The sequence below is a fragment of the Gracilinanus agilis genome, chromosome 5, assembly GCF_016433145.1.
Source record: "Gracilinanus agilis isolate LMUSP501 chromosome 5, AgileGrace, whole genome shotgun sequence".
In the NCBI taxonomy this organism is placed as follows: Eukaryota; Metazoa; Chordata; class Mammalia; order Didelphimorphia; family Didelphidae; genus Gracilinanus; species Gracilinanus agilis.
In genome coordinates this window covers 228170309-228186831 of record NC_058134.1, presented here as the reverse complement: position 1 = coordinate 228186831, position 16523 = coordinate 228170309, and positions in this window count along the sequence as shown.

The window sequence follows — 16523 nt, the reverse complement described above, 5'->3', positions numbered from 1 at the left end:
AGCTACTTTCTCTTTTCCCCTTGATTCTTCTCTTCAGCTTTAATTCTTGAATTAGGGTTTTGTGCCAGAGCTGAAATAATCCCTTTCCAGTTTTACTTTTGGGCAGGGTGGTCCATCTGCTTGGTCTCATTCTGAGTCTCCTGGGTTCTTGTGTTGGCTTCAGCCCCTCAGGGCACCCTCTTCCCATCTTTGAGGCTCAGAATGCTGGATCTAAAGGGTCCTGTCTAGTCTCTCAGGGGAGATTATTAGGGGCTGTCCTGGTCTGAGCGTTGCTGGGTCCATAATGATTACTGCTTCCCCTCAAGGTCCCCTCTCCCCCATATGCTTTACATGCACCATGGAACTTTCTTTCTTTCTTTTTTTTTTTTTTTTAAACCCTTACCTTATGATTTAGAATCAATACTGTGTATTGGTTCCAAGGTAGAAGAGTGGTAAGGGCTAGGCAATGCCTGTTAAATGACTTGCCTAGATTCAGACAGTTAAGAAGTGTCTGAGTCTGGATTTGAACCTAGGACCTTCTTTGTCTAGGTCTGCCTCTCAATCCACTGAGCTACCTCACTGCCTCCCACCATGAAACTTTCTGAGGAGAACTATTTTTTGTTTTTGTTTTTTCCCCAATTCAATTCAGATAGCCCTGCAGGCAACATATATTTTTAGCTCTTTTCTGGTCACGCTTGGAGGCTACAGGTTTGTACACCTGTGCTCTTGATGGCTTTTCTCGTGTTCCCTTTTTCTAATGCCAGGGGTCTGTTGACTTACTTTTGGTGTAGTTCTGGTGTAGAAGAAATCATTTCCTATAGTTTTTCATTCTTGGTCATTATTTGGTCTGATATACATTTCGTTCTTCTGCTGAAGGAGGTGTCGAGGAACCGAGCAGTCAGATTCCATTCAAATAGCTATCCATCTTGGTGCCTCCATCCAAGTAGCCAGCTTCCATCTTGGCAGGAAGTAAGGAATTTACATTCTATTAGAAAGGGAGATTAAACTGTATAGGAGAATGATGGCCATGGAAGGATGTTTTTGTCTGGGGAATAAGATTGGAGTAAATGACTTCTAAGTTTCCTTCCAGCACTAAATCTATGATCCTATGATTTCTTCTTCTTCTTTTTTTTTCAAATAACCCTTGTCTTCCATCTTAGAATCAATGCTGTGTATTGGTTCCAAGGCAGAAGAGCAGTAAGGGCTAGGCAATGGGGGTTAAGTGACTTGTCCAGGGTCACACAGCCAACTAATGTCTGAGACCAGATTTTAACTCAGGACCTCCCATCTCCAGGGCTGGCTCTCAATCCATTGAGCCACTCAGTTTGCACCCAGCTTCTTTGATGCTTCACCAAGCTCTGGGCCTCCACAGCATCTGCTTCTGACAGCTTCGTGGTCTTTGTTTTCATCTGTCCCTTCTTCTGGGAAAAGTCTTCACATGCCTGGGATAGACATCCCCTAAGTCACTAATGGGTTCGAAGAAGCCTGTTGGTTATCCTTAATCTAGTTTATTCCATCTGCAAAGAGGGTTTAGCAGGATATGGCTGCTGGGCACACCGTAGCTTCTCGGAACCACAGGTGAGAGCTGGGTGGTAGGTGGACACCAAAGGAGGAAACTACCATTACAGAGACTGGATCGCCTGAAGCCAACCTGAATGCCTAATTCCTCTGATGCTTAGTTTAGATGCCTTTTAGGAGTGACAATGAGGGCACAAGAGTAACTTGGTATTCTTTAAGCTGATGATGGAACCTCTCAAGACTTAGCTAAGCTAGTTCTCTGGGACTATCACTTTTATCTTCATGCATCCAGTGCCCAGCACAGTGTCTGACACATAGTGGACACTTAATTAGTATTTGATTGGTTGATTGCGTGTGAGCTAATAGTCACTCAGCTAATGAGCACTTATTAAGTTCTTTATCAGATTTCTTTTTACTTTTTTCTATGAGGATCCTCTACAAGGAAGTAGGTGTTTTAGATTTAAAATGAAATATCTCTACTTTATTGATGAAGAAATTGAGTTTCAGAGACATAATATGACTTTCCCAGGATCACGTAGCCAGTAAGAGTCAGCAGTCAGGATTTGAACCAAGTCCTCCCTCACTATTGAGTCCAGGAATTTTTTAAAATTAAGTTTAAAAAATTTCCATATTATTAATTCTTGTAAGTGAAAGACCCCATAAAACCAAAATGTGCTCCATGTAGCACAATGCCTTTCTATATTTTCTGGTGTGGCACAACCTCTGCTTTTTTACTTTCAACCCTAAATATTGGCATTGGATCAAATGTAGCATTTCGGTTGATAATCCATTAGTGAGAGAATGCCATGCTATAAACCTAGCTTGAAAAACTAGGACTAGGACCCATGATTTCATTGGCATAGGGAATTCCCAAGCAAGGAAAACCCAGCTACCAAAGCAGGATGTCATCTTCGCTGGACCTTAGAGCCTTTTAAAAATAAACCCTTACCTTCTGTTCTAGTATCAATTCTAAGATAGAAGAGTGGCAATGGCTAGGCAGTTGGGGTTAAGTGACTGGCCCAGAGTGGCACAACTGTGCCATATAGTTGTAGAGAGTTGTCTGGAGCACTGTCATAGGATCATCAAATTAGATATAAATATATAGCTATGGAGTATAGAATAATATAGATAATATAATATACATTACAATGTGATATTATATCAAAATAAAATATAGATACATAAAAAATATATAGATATACAGATATCCTTTCCACATTGCAGTTTTGATATATTATGGGTCAGCAGAAGAAACAAAATAGCAATTTTGGGGTAGTTTTGTGGAAGCCACTGACAGCATGTGAAGGTTAATAGGTAACACAAAAAAAGTTTAGTAACTATATAGCTCAGTGGTTCCCACACTTTTTTGGCCTACTGCCCCCTTTCCAGAAAAAAGTATTACTTAGCCCCCTGGAAATTAATTTTAAAAAATTTTAATAGCAATTAATAGGAAAGATAAATGTACCTGTGGCCATCACCATTCTCCTGGATCGCTGCAGCACCCACCAGGGGGTGGTAGCACCCACTTTGGCAATCACTGATATAGCCTAAATTACAAATTCTTTTTTTCTTTTTTTCAATTAAGTTAAAAAAATTTCTATATTATTAATTCTTGTAAGTGAAAGACCCCATAAAACCAAAATCCAAAATCCTATACCCAAATAAACATACAATAAATCATCTGTTTTTTTTTTTCTGCATTTCTACTCCAACAGTTCTTTCTCTGGAAGTGGATAGCATTCTTTTTCATAAGTCCCTCAGAATTGTCCTAGATCATTGTTTTGCTGTTTGTAGCAAAGAATATCACATTTGATTGTTTCACAATATTGACGGTACTATGTATTATGATCTCCTGGTTCTGCTTATTTCACTCTATGTGTGGTCAAATTCTTAATCCAAATTTTATAATAAGATACTGTAAAAATCCCATAAAAGAAAAGAATTTCAAACTTCTTCTCTGGTATGAAAAGAGGGCCAAGAAATTTTCCATGGATTTTCCAGATCGCCAGGGTACTGTACCTCTAATCTCCACAATATAGAAAGGATACCTGTATAGATTAATAGAGAGATAATATACTATATTACATTAATTACAATGTAGTATTATATCATAATAAAATATGGACATATAAAAAGTAGAAGGAATTTTTTTAAACCATTACCATCCATCTTACAATCAATAGTAAGTATTGGTTCCAAGGCAGAAAAACAGTAAAGACTAGGCAATGGAGATTAAGTGCCTTGCCTAATGTCACACAGCTAGGAAGAGTCTGAGATCACATCTGAACCCAGGAATTCCCATCTCCAGATCTGGCCACCAAGCTGCTCCTTATAGAAAGAGTTTTGAGAGGCCATCAAGAGAGGCCAACATTTTTATAGATGAGGAAATGAAAACCAAAAAAATGTTAGATGTGTAGTAGTAGAATTGAAAATAAGGTAATAAATAGGTAGGTTGCAAAAGGGGTTTTGCAAACTCTTAGGTCCTCAAAGAGAGCAACACCAAGGAATGAACTCACTAATATCTCTGTAAGAAGCATCATTTCCTATTTGGCAGACACAAGTGACCTCACTTGTATATGATCTCTCTTCTTGTCTGTGTATCTGTTTGTATGATCAGAATAGGAATAATGATCATCGTAAAATATAAAAGACCATAGAAGTATTAAAGTAATTTTATTAAGTTTATTTTGTTGATTTGATAATAATATAAACGTAAATGACCACTTGTCTCAGCACTGTTTCTTGAGATAATGATGATCATAATGATAATTGCTTACACTCATGTAGTGCAATAAACTTTACACTACCCCACAAGATGTGAGGTTGGTGCTATTATTATTCCCATTTTACAGATTAAGAAACTGAAACTCAGAGGAGTTATACCTGAGTGAACCTGGGAAAGATTTAATCTCTCTGGGCCTCGGCTTCTTCAATGACAAAATTAGGGGTTTGGAATTAGATGGCCCCTGAGCTCTTTTCTAATTCTAGATATCTTGCCCTAAGAGTAGGACATAGAGGTAATAAGTGTCTGAGGTGTGCCTCCTGGAGCTTAATTTCTATTCCAGGACAATTAATCAATCAGTTAGCATTTATTAAGCACCTACTCTTTGTCAAGTACTGTGCTAGTCTTTAGAGGAAACAGTTCCTTACCCTTAGTTAGAGGCTTTAGTTTCAGGGTGGGTATACAGATATATGCAGGGTTTGTGATTAGGGAAAGGAATTTGGGCTCCCAAGGATTTTGAAAGGAACCATAGGGAGGTCAAATTGCTTAGTAAATACTTGCTTTGTAAATGATTGCTTGGTTGTGATTTCTCCTTGTTCGTAGGAAGGATTTGATTATTGCTTCCAATCCTGGATGGAGAGATGGGAAGCTGGGGATGGCGGTGTCTTAGTGGATGGTTAGATGGGGTATGAAGTGTGGTCTGACACTCCTTTCCCAAGAGTCTAATTTAATGGGCGTTTCCATCATTTTAGGCTATCTGTTTTTCAATCTGACCTCTTATAAATGGCGAATCCTTTTACATCTTTTCATATTCTCTTCTTACTGCCTTAAAAACAATAACCCTTAATTCCTCGGAAATTTTGGAATCCTAGAACATAAGAATTAGAAGTGATCTTGGAGATCATCTCATCTAATCAGTACCTTTATAGGAATTCCCTTGTCAATAGCTTCCTATTTGGAGAAACATGAAATTCTGGTGTTTCTGAACATTTGATTCCTTTTGCCTTTAACTCCTTTAATTGAAAACTTGCATTTATTGAGTGTTTTCTCGAGACATGATTCCAAAGAACTTTATACAGCTGATTATTGTGTCTGGGATGAGAGCCAAGGTCCTGATTAAATCAGACTAATTAGATTGCCTGATGTTCCTAGCTCTACACTTGTTATTAAAAATCATAAGAATTATTTTGCTAGCATGAATCCCAAGTCCCAAATGCCTCATGGGATTGCTTACAAGTGTGTGATGACCCCTCCAACACAAATCTCTACTCCAGTACAAGAATGGAACATTCCTATAGATTGGATTTTCCATTTGGTTCTGACCTTTTCTTGAAAAATATCTGAAAGTATTTTATTTCATTAAATGACCTTTTTTTTTCCCTCCCTTGCATGCTGGGTGGATTTATTTCCCAAGGGAGCAGGGAAAAAGGAAATGAATCTATCTCTATGTTCTAAAACATTTATAACATCTCTCTTAGTGACAGCAACAAACTGAAAACTGAGGGGATGCCCATCCATTGGGGAATGGCTAAACAAGTTGTGGCATATGATTGTGATGGAATACTACTGCTCTGTAAGAAATGACAAGCAGGTTAATTAAAAAAGATATAGAAAGACCGGCATGAAAAGATGAAGAATGAAGTGAGCAGAACCAAGAAAGCATTATATAAAACAGAAATATTGTTTGAAGAATGACCTGTGAATGTCAATGAATCTCTAGAGAGAGATCTGATAAATAGAAATAAGCAAGATGTCATTTTCTATATACATATCTTTTTGTCAAATGATGTTTTTCACTATTGCAAGGAGGGCTCTAGAGGGAGGGAGGAAGGGAGTTAACCTGGGAATTTTAATGTCAGAAACAAATAAAATGAAATAAAAAGAATATGACATCATCACCATACAAACTCAACCAATAGGAATCTAGGGGAAAGGGTGAAAATTGGAGGGGCCCGGGTCCTCCAACTATTATATGTCTGGATCATGGAACTGATTAACCAAAAGTAGGGCAGAATCATAAAATAATGTGGCTAGGAAATGATGTCGTTCCTTAGTACCTATGGTTATCTTCTATCCCATGCAGCCTCATGTTAGGTATCAACAGGCATTAAATTCATAGAATTACATGGAGCTTCAATCTGGAAAGGACTCTAGAAAACTAAGTGTCTTAAGCACTTTTTCCTACTTCTGTTACTTTAGTCTGTTGGAGAAACTTTTTGGGAGGTCTTAAACCTTATTTTCTGTCTTAGTAACAATTCTTATAACATAAAGACAAGAGCCAGGTAAACAGGGTTAAGTGGAGTTTGACTAGGTGGCCTCTTAAGAGCCATTCCATTTTGTGACTTGCCCAGGATCACACAGCTAGGACGTGTCTGAGGCCAGATTTGAACTTGGGTCCTCCTGTCCCTAGGCCCAGCTCTCAATCCACTGTGCCACCTTCTTGTGCCCTAAGAACCTTTCTTCCATGCTGTTTTATAAAGGAGAGTCTTAGGCCATTTCCTTGGGCCAGTGAGAGGTTAAATCACAGCTAGCATGAGGTACAGGCAGGACTTGAACATAAGTATTTTTCTAATTGGAAGCCAACTTTCAGTATCTACTAAGCCATGGTGCCTCTTATACTAATGATTGTTAAAAGATGAACAGATTCAAGAAAGATGAGACAAGCTCTTATATGCCAGCTCAATGAATAATAGGTCGTGGGAAGTTATGGACATTAGTCATGTAAGAGATTGGACTGATATGGGGCTGACTTCCATGCCTTGATTTCCTCATCTGTAAAATGGAAGAGTTTGACTAGATGGTCTCTTGAGAGTCATTTCTGTTTGAAGATTCTATGAGTCAATGAATGATTTTTTAAAAAAAAATCCTGACCTCTTGTCTTAGTATCAGTTCTAAGACAGAAGAGTGGCAAGGGCTAGGCAACTGTGGTGCCCAGGAACACCCAGCTAGGTAATGTCAGAGGCCAGATTTGAACCCAGATCCCCCTGACTCCAGCCCTGGTGCTCTATCCACTGTGCTACCTAGGTGCCCCCAGGCAATAAGATTTTGACTAACACCCTGAAAGTCTCACATTCCAGACACATATTGTTCTTTTTTTGCTAGACACGTTTTAATTGCATTATTTCAAAGTTGCTTCATTCCTGCTTATATGAGATAAAGTGAAGTGCACACTGGCTTAGCCTCATAAATTTGTTCAGTTAAAAGAAGGGGAAGGATGTTACAAGAACTACTCGGAACTTTCCAGGCTCAGCTAAACTAATTGAAATGTAAATACAGGAAATGTACAAATAAACTGAGTTCCTTGGCATAGCTTGCCCACTCTTAAAAAAAAAAAAAAGGATTTTATTGCTACCTTTTGTTTTCACATTGGCTAGATTTCCCTCTGTATCTCCTCTGTCCCACCTCCCAGAGAACCATCCATTATAACAAAGGATTTTTTTAAGAGGAAGAAGGAAAAAAAATCAATAAAAGCAACTAACATATGGAAAAAATAGGAAGTGTTCCACCTTCATGGTCTACCCTTCTCTTTCCAACCCTGCAAAGGAGCAGGGGACGGCACTCTTGAACCAACTTTGATGTAGGAGAGAAGGTATTGCATCACTTTTCTTTTCATCCCTGATTATTATTGATTTTTCCCTCTTCTACCTGCCTTCTTTTAGTCTTTTTGCCTGTGTCTCTACGATTTTAAATATTTAGGTAAAACTGAAACAAAACTCAGAAACCTCACATTTTCCAAAGAGTTGGGTGTTTGAGATCATGTGGACACAAGAAAGGAATTTGCCCGCACAAAGGCCATACATAGCTCTGGCCTGGATTATTGCGATGATGTCCAAATTCTTCTCTCTGCATCCTGTCTCTCCTGGCTGCTATCCATCTTCCAAGGGAAAGGGGATCGGGAGCAAGTCTGCGAGTTCATTAATTACGGGAACTCTTTGGTGAGGAAACTGCCTCTGCCAATGCAGACTGGCACTTCCTTGGCAACTTAGTCACAGAGACTTGCCTGGACGACTAAGAGGTAAAAGGACTTGTCGGGGTCATGTGGCCAATTTAATGTCTGAGACCCTAATGGGACCCCACTCTCTCTTCCCGGCTTCTTGGTCATGCTGCCTCTCATCCTCTAGACAAAAGTGAGACCCCTAAGCAGATCTGGCCATGTTACTTGGTGCTTACGTGGCTATGGGGGCAGCGAGGTGACACAGGCTAGGGGCCAGGAAGTGTTCCCCTTTCACGGTCTACCCTTCCCTTTCCATCTCTGTAAGGAAGCAGGGGTACTCTTGAACCAGGTTTGATTTAGTAGAGAGTAGAAATTCACTTAACTGAGTTCAAATCTGGCCTCAGGCACTTAGTAACTGTGTGACTCTGGGCAACTCACTTTCCCCTTCTTGCCTCAGTTTCCTCATATGTAAAATGAGCTGGAAAAGGAAACAACAAACCATTCTAGTATCTCTGCCAAGAAAACTTCAAACAAGGTCATAAACAGTGAGACTGACTGAAATAACTGAATAACAACAATGAAGAAGCTCCATATTGCCCCTAGGATAAAACATAAGTTCCTCTGATCTCCATTTATTGCCTGTCATAATCTGACTTAACTTTCCAGGCTAATTTCATGTTACTTCTCACCCACTCACTATACAAATATGCACAGTGATCTGAGATAAGGCATAGTGGATTGCACCTGCAGTCAGAAAGACCTGAGTTTAAACCTGATTGTGTGATCCTGAACTTAATATTTCTTAGTCTCAACTTCCTCATCTGTAAAATGGGGATACTGATAGCAACTACCTCATAAGGCTGTTAGAGGATGAAATGACTTAAAATATGTAAAACCTTTTATGGAACCTAAAGAGTTGTATTTATACTAGTTATTAATCATTTATCTCCACCTTTCTCAGAGTTCTAAAAGGAGGCTTTATCTCATAATCAACTGCTGAGACCACCCTCTGCCTAGCTCTTCTTGCCTCTAGGCTAAGTTCTTTTTAAGTTAAAAAACAAAGTTCCCTTCTGTCATAGAATTAATACTAAGTATTGGCTCCAAGGCAGAAGAGTGGTAAGGGTTAGCTAGCTAATTGGGGTTAAGTGACTTGCCCAGGGTCACACAGCTAGGAAGTGTATGAAGTCATATTTGAACTCAGGACCTCTTATATCAGTGATGGTGAACCTTTTAGAGATGGGGTGCCAGGTTCTGCCCCTACCCCACCCCCTAGACCCGAAAACTATGCTGACCATGCCCCACCCTACCCCTTACCCCAGATGGGAGAGGAAGCACTCTCATTGGGCTGCTGGGCAGAGGTCATGAGATGTGTGTATGGAGAGGGGGAGGGGAATGACTTGAGCACTCTGCTCCCCTCCAGCTCTGCTCCCTATGAATCGCCTACCTTTCCCCTGTGCGCTCCCATTGGACTGCTGGGCAGAGGGACAGGGATGTGAAAAAAAGTTATTAGGCACAGTGGAGAGGGGGAGGGGAGCAGCTCCACCCGAGCCCCCTCTGCCTTTCTAGTAACGAACTCTGTGGCCAAGTGCCCACAGAGAGCACTCTTTGTGTCATCTTTGGCACCCGTGCCATAGGTTTGCCATCACTGCCCTATATCACCAGGTCTAATACTCTCCACTGAGCCACTTAGCTGCCCCTAGGCTAAGTTCTAACAACTTCCCTATACAGATAATGAATGAATGAATGGGTGGGTGGGTGAGATTTACTAAATGATTATTTAGTGCCAAGTACTGTGCAATGGAAAAAAATGGAACTGGAAGCCAATCTCTCCTCTCAAAGAGCTCACATTCTAATGGGGGAGACAACACTTTGAGAGTTTTAGCTGCCCACACAGAAGGAAAGGGAACCCCACAGTGCTTGGTCAGCAGAGGCAAGGCATCTCTAATGCCATTCCGACCATATCTTTGTCTAAGGTTGAAGCAGGAACTTGGATGCTAAGACTGTGCTTTTCTGGGTTTCCAGGAGCTGAATCACAGGTGGGGAGGAGAAGATGGAGGGATGGTGGGGCCAGTGTCAGGGGATATCGTCTAGCTAAGTCTCTACCTTAGTGGTAGGTGAGAAAGGCCTTAATTTCCATCCCCGCTCCCACTTCTCCTGCTTCCAAGACCCTCCACTCTGTTTCTAGACTGTACTTAGATACTTTGGATTCATAGAATTAGGTAGAAGGTGGTGATTCAGCCGAATACTGAAGGAAATCAGATGTTTTTATTTTTTAATCCTTATATTCCATCTTAGAATCAATACCAAGCATCAGTTCCAAAACAGGAGAAGAGTAGGGGCTAGGCAATTGGGGTTAAGTGACTTGCCCAGGGTCACCGAGCAAAAAAGTGTCCGAGACCAGATGAGGGAAACCAGGTTCTAAAGGGCTTAGATGAGGAGGGAGGACATTCTAGGCAAGGGGACAAAGAAAGGAAATAGAGTGTTTAAAACAGCAAGCAGGTTAACATGGCTGAATCCCATCACTCAGGTGGGGTGAGGGGTAGGGAGGGAGAGAGTAAAGAATGAGGTCAGGTAGGAAGAAATTTAAATGTAAAGGAAAGGAATTTAAATTTGATCCTAGAGGGAAAAGGGAGCTACAAGATTTTATGGAGCAGGGAGTGAAATAACTGTTTAGAGGAAGTCCTGGAAGTTAGACCTGGCAGGGACCTTGTCCCAACCAATTATAGGTGAGGAAACTGAGTCCCATGGGGTGAGTAATTTGTCCAAGGCCATATGCCTGCAGCTACCATACTGCACAAATGGTTCTTAGTTATAACACTGGAAAAAAGCATCCTCTTAAAAGCTACAGTCTAGCCAAATGGGTCTGCTTGCTATATACACTAAAGCATTCTGTCCCCTTCCTCCTGCTTTGTCTGCCTTGGCACAGGCTCTCCTTTCATGACTGGCATGCTGTCCCTCCTCACTAACTTACATGAGTCCATTTCTGATAGCCACAATTCTCTCATTGTCATATTTTGACTTTTTATAACCCCGTATCTAGCGCATGGAGACATAGTAGGTACCCAGCATCACGTAGCGTGAGGTGGCATTTGAACTCAGGTCTTCCTGACTCCAAATCCAATGCTCTTTCCTCCAAGTCACCAAGTTTGACCTGAATAGTACCTTATACTAGCAGGGCCCAGGGCCCATGAGATCATTTACTTTCACCAAATTGAAGAGCCACAGGTCTAATTTGGAAATGTCTCTTCCTCTAGTTACCTAATTTGATGTGCCATCTAGTGAAGTGGATGGAGTGCTGGGTCTCAAGTCAGGAAGACCTGAGTTGAAATCCAGCCTCAGACACTTACTAAGCTGGGTCACCCTAGGCAAGTTATTTATCCTCTGTTTGCCTCAGTTTCCTCATCTGTAAAGTGGGGATATTAGTAATGCCTACCTCTCAGGGTTCTTGTGAGGATCAAATGAAGTAATAATTGTAAATCACTTATAATAGTGTCTGGCACACAGTAATTATAATGTAAATGTTAGCTATTTATTGTTATCAGTAGTTGCAGGGGTAGGGACCAGACCTGGTATATGGAATGCCTAGTGAGGAAACTCCATCTACCAATGCAGATGGGTACCTGCTCTGCATATTTCAGTCTTTTTTTTTTTTTTAAAACCCTTACCTTCTGTCTTAGAAACAATACTGCATATTGGTTCTAAGGCAGATGAATGGTAAAGGCCCGGCAATGGGGGTTAAGTGACTTGCCCAGGGTCACACAGTGAGGAAGTGTCTGAGGTCAGATTTGGACCCAGGACCTCCTGTCTCCAGCTGTGGCTCTCTATCCACTGAGCCATGTAGATACCAATGCATATTTCAGTCTTAAAGAATTGCCAAAGGATTGAGTGACTTGGTCAGGGTTACCCAAAGCAGCATGAGTCAGAGAAGGCACCGGAACCCAAATCTTTGTGACTTCAAGGCTGGCTATCTCCATCATTCAGCCTCCCTCCATTTGGAAACTGGGCAGGGAAAAAAAAATAAAAGAAATGAAAAATCTAGATTTTCCCAGGAATTGCATTTTGAGGCTATGGAGTTGCTGGTTTATAGTAAGTGGACGTAAGGACTCACACCTGTAGAACAGTCTGGTCTTTGTCTGATTTCCACCCCCACAGCTTCTTAGCAGCAGCCTCTCCACTACAAGTGAAACCCTTCCCTCCTGGCCTCCCCAGACTCTTCCCCACCTCGCTCCCTTCCCCCTTCTTCTTCTGCAGATCCTTCTCCCACCTCACCCTACAAACAGTGATAAGTGGGCCTTTCCCTTCTGGCTGTTCCTTCTAATGGATGGACAGGTGGCACTCACTGCCCTCGTCGAAGTCACCCATCATTGACTTTTTACTACCTCGAAGCCAAGTGAGTCATGCCTTTGGCTGTCTCCTGACTGATCCTAATGGTCCTAGCCAACGGCGATGGGGGCTCTGAGGGGCCGGCTGCTGCCGCTTCCCCCTCCTTCACGGTACCAAGTTCTTTCTGTGATCACGAGAACAGAAGAGAGCCTTTTCTGGGGTCGGAGCCCTGTGCTGGGTGCTTGGGGGAGACGCAAGGTTTAGATAAAGCTTATCTAACCTTCTCCCCCACCCGCTTAGAAATCCTGAGTAGACAATATTTACAGAATGAAAACAAACAAAAAATCGTATATGAAGGTCAGGAATTGGACTGGCTACAGGCAAACGTTTTCAAAGAATTCACGAATAGAGAGGCAAGATGGATAGCAAGGTAGTCTCTACTCTTCAGTATGAGGGAGTGAATAAATAAAACATTTATTAAATGCTTAACAGATTCAAAGCACTGTGCTTAGTGCTGGGTCCCCAGCAAAGGACTCTGGAAAAAGAAGACAGTTCCTGATCTCCAGGAGCTCAAGTGCTAATGGGAAAGACAGCATCCATGGAAGGTTTCAGCTGCAAGTCAGAGAGAAGGGTCCCATGATCCTCAGGGTGTAGCAAGCAGCAAATCAGGTGGACTTTCTCTTATTTAATGGTCATGGTCCTTTGAGAAGGAAATGGAAAAGCACTCCAGGATCTTTACCAAGAAAAACCCAGAGACAGTATTGGCGAGCTATGGTCATGTGCCATGGGCCAAGTCAGATAAGACTAAATAACTAAAGTACTGTTAAGTGGCTCAGTGAATAGAGTCAGACCTGGAGACAGGACAGGAGGTCCTGGGTTCAAATCTGGACTCAGATACTTCCTAACTGTGTGGCCTTGGGCAAGTCACTTAACCCCAATTGCCTAGCTCTTATTGATCTCTTCTGCTTTAGATTTGATATCTAGTATTGATTCTAAAAGACAAGGGTTTAAAAAAAATAGATAAAAGATGTCTAGACATTCAGCAGAAGAGTACTCAGATATAACATCGATTAATATCTATGAAATATGGGCATCTGACTCATTACACAACAGTTAGCCACCTTTTTTTTTCCCCCCTAGAAAAAGGAATCCTTTTTAGAAAAGAAGGGCAAGAATTTAGATCATTAGAGTCTTTCTCTGGTCTTTTGCAGAAGGCTTTAGAAGACTAGTACACAGTTGAGGTGTGTGCTATGAGGAAGAACTTGGAATTATTTGGATTGCACTTAGAATTGAAGGGTTCAAAGGATTTTATTCTTGCCTTCAGCACCCTTGCAGAAGAGAAAGCTTCAGGCCAAATCTTCAAAGGTTTTCAAGTGTGACTTTTCGAAGTCCCCAGGTTCTCATTACTTAAGTATTTCAAAACTATTTCTAAATGTAGAAACACTCACAGTTGGTCCAAGGGTTTCAGTTGGGTGGGTGGGAGGGAGTTGCTTTTGTCATTCATTTCAGAGTGCTGATAGATTTTCTAGAAGAGAAGGGACCAAATTTTCCTTTAGAAAATGTTTTATTGAAAATGCAATACTGAACATCAAGGCAGTTAATTAACTTAAATTTTTTTAAAAATTTTCAGTGTATATATATATATATATATTTGTCTATTCTCCTTTGCTTTTGGTACAATGGAGAGAGGGCTGACCCTGAGGACAGTGAATTATTGTTCAGTCACTTCAGTCATGCCTGAGTCTTCATGACCCTGTTTGGGGTTTCCAGCAGGGACTTGCCATTTCCTTCTCCAGCTTATTTTATAAATGAAAGAAACGGGGGCAAACAGGGTTAAGTGACTTGCCCAGGGTCACATAGCTAGTAAATGTCTGAGGCTGGATTTCAACTCATGAAGATGAGATTTCCTGATTACTTCTGAGTACTCTATGTACTATGGCACCACCTAGCAACCCTTGGGAGATTTTACTCTAGGTCTTTATTACCTCATTTGATCCTTACAACAACTCTGAGAGGTAGGTGCTATTATTATCCTCATATTATAGATAAGGAAACTGAGTCAAACAGAGGTTAAATGACTTGCCCAGGGTCACACATCTTAGAAGTGTCTGAGGTCAGATTTAAACTCAGGAAAATGAGTTTCCTGACTCCAGACTCTAGCCACTGTATCACTAAGTTACCCCAGGGGATTAAAAATACTTTAAATTATAATGAACTGGAGGAATTCCATGTGAACTAGAATGAACTCCAGGAACTGATGCAGAGTGAAAGGAGCAGAACCAGGAGAACATTATACACAGAGACTAATACACTGTGGTAAAATCGAATGTAATGGACTTCTGTACTAGCAGCAATGCAATGACCCAGGACATCTCTGAGGGATTAATGAGAAAGATGCTCTCCACATCCAGAGAAAGAACCGTGGGAGCAGAAACGCAGAAGAAAAACAACTGCTTGATCACATGGTTCGATGGGGATAGGATTAGGGTTTTGAAGTTAAAAGATCACTCTATTGCAAATATGAACAACGTGGAAATAGGCTTTGAACAATGATACATGTATAATCCAGTTGAACTGCTTGTCAGCTCTGAGAGGGGAGAGGGATGGGGTGGGAGGGGGCATGGAATCATGAATCATGTAACCATGGAAAAATACTCTAAATAAAAAAAATCTTTTAAATTAGACCAATAGTCTTGAAAATTAAAGTATAAAAAGATATCAAGGTTGGTGTTATGGTTGACAATGACAATTACTATTATGTTATAGAAAATATCAGTGATAATCATTATTATGCCATAGAACTTGGACTTTGTATATATTGATTTTTTTTTTCAAATGCCATTTGGGGAAAAATGTTAATCTTTGTATGGATTTTGTATATGTTGATTCTTTTTAGTACCTTTTGGGGGAAAAATATGAATCTTTGCATGAACTAAAAATGAATTATGTAGAATGTTTGTGATCCTTGAAGAAACCTATTTGGCCAGTAAAAGACCCAAAGGCCTTCTTTTTGGAAAGATCTGTTTAAAAAACAAATAACCCAGTGATATTGTTCTTTTCTTTTTTCTCTAGTGACACAGGAACAACCCCTCCCGAGAGTGGTATCTTTGGATTCATGATCAACTTTTCTGCATTTCTTGGTAAGTTTTCAACATAATCATTTTATTTTATTTTCAAATTAACAATTTAGTTTCTCTCTTTAACTTCCTATCATATCCTCACTGGCAAGAAAAAAATAAGACAGACCCCTAACAAATACCCACAGTTAAACAAAATATATGTCCATGTTGGTAGTACAACTAGTCTACATTTTTCCTTGAAAAAAATGAACATGACCAGTTGAAGTTATGTTATGGCCAAATTGTTCAAAACTGCCTTAATATGAGGTATGTTGTACTTTATAAAAATAAGGAAGCAGATTTCTAAAGGTCTGGTAAATAATTAATAAGCAGCACTCCTAACTTTACAGAAGCATCTGCCACTAGATTCCTTTTCTAAAAAATACCATTATATAGTGATTTAAGGTTTGCAAAGGTTTATAATTAATTTTTAGAGTGACATTCCTAAATGTCTTTGGGAAATTGATATTCATTTTTATTTTCTGATTTCCACTTAGCATAGAGGGAGGCAGTCTGAGATAGTCGATTATAACCTAATATCAATTTCGAGAGGTCTGAGATTCAATTCTTACCTCTGATATGTACTAGCTAGGTGCTCTGGGCAAGTCATTTATTTAATTCCTTGCTGTTTCTCACACACAACTCTACCTCCCCACTCTGGGCATTTTTACTGTCTGTCCCTCATGTTTGGAATGTTCTTTCTTCTTTATCTCTGCTTCTTGGCCTTCTTTAAGTCCCAGCTAAAATCTCCCCTTCTACAAGACATTTTTTTCCAGTCTTCCTCAATCTTAGAGTCTTCTCTCTGAGACTACCTCCATTTTTTCTTCTACATGTATCTCGTCTGCAAATTGTCTGCCCCGTTAAATGGTGAACAGGAATTCTCTTTTTCCCTTTCTTTTTATTCCAAGCACTTACCACTGGGCCTGCC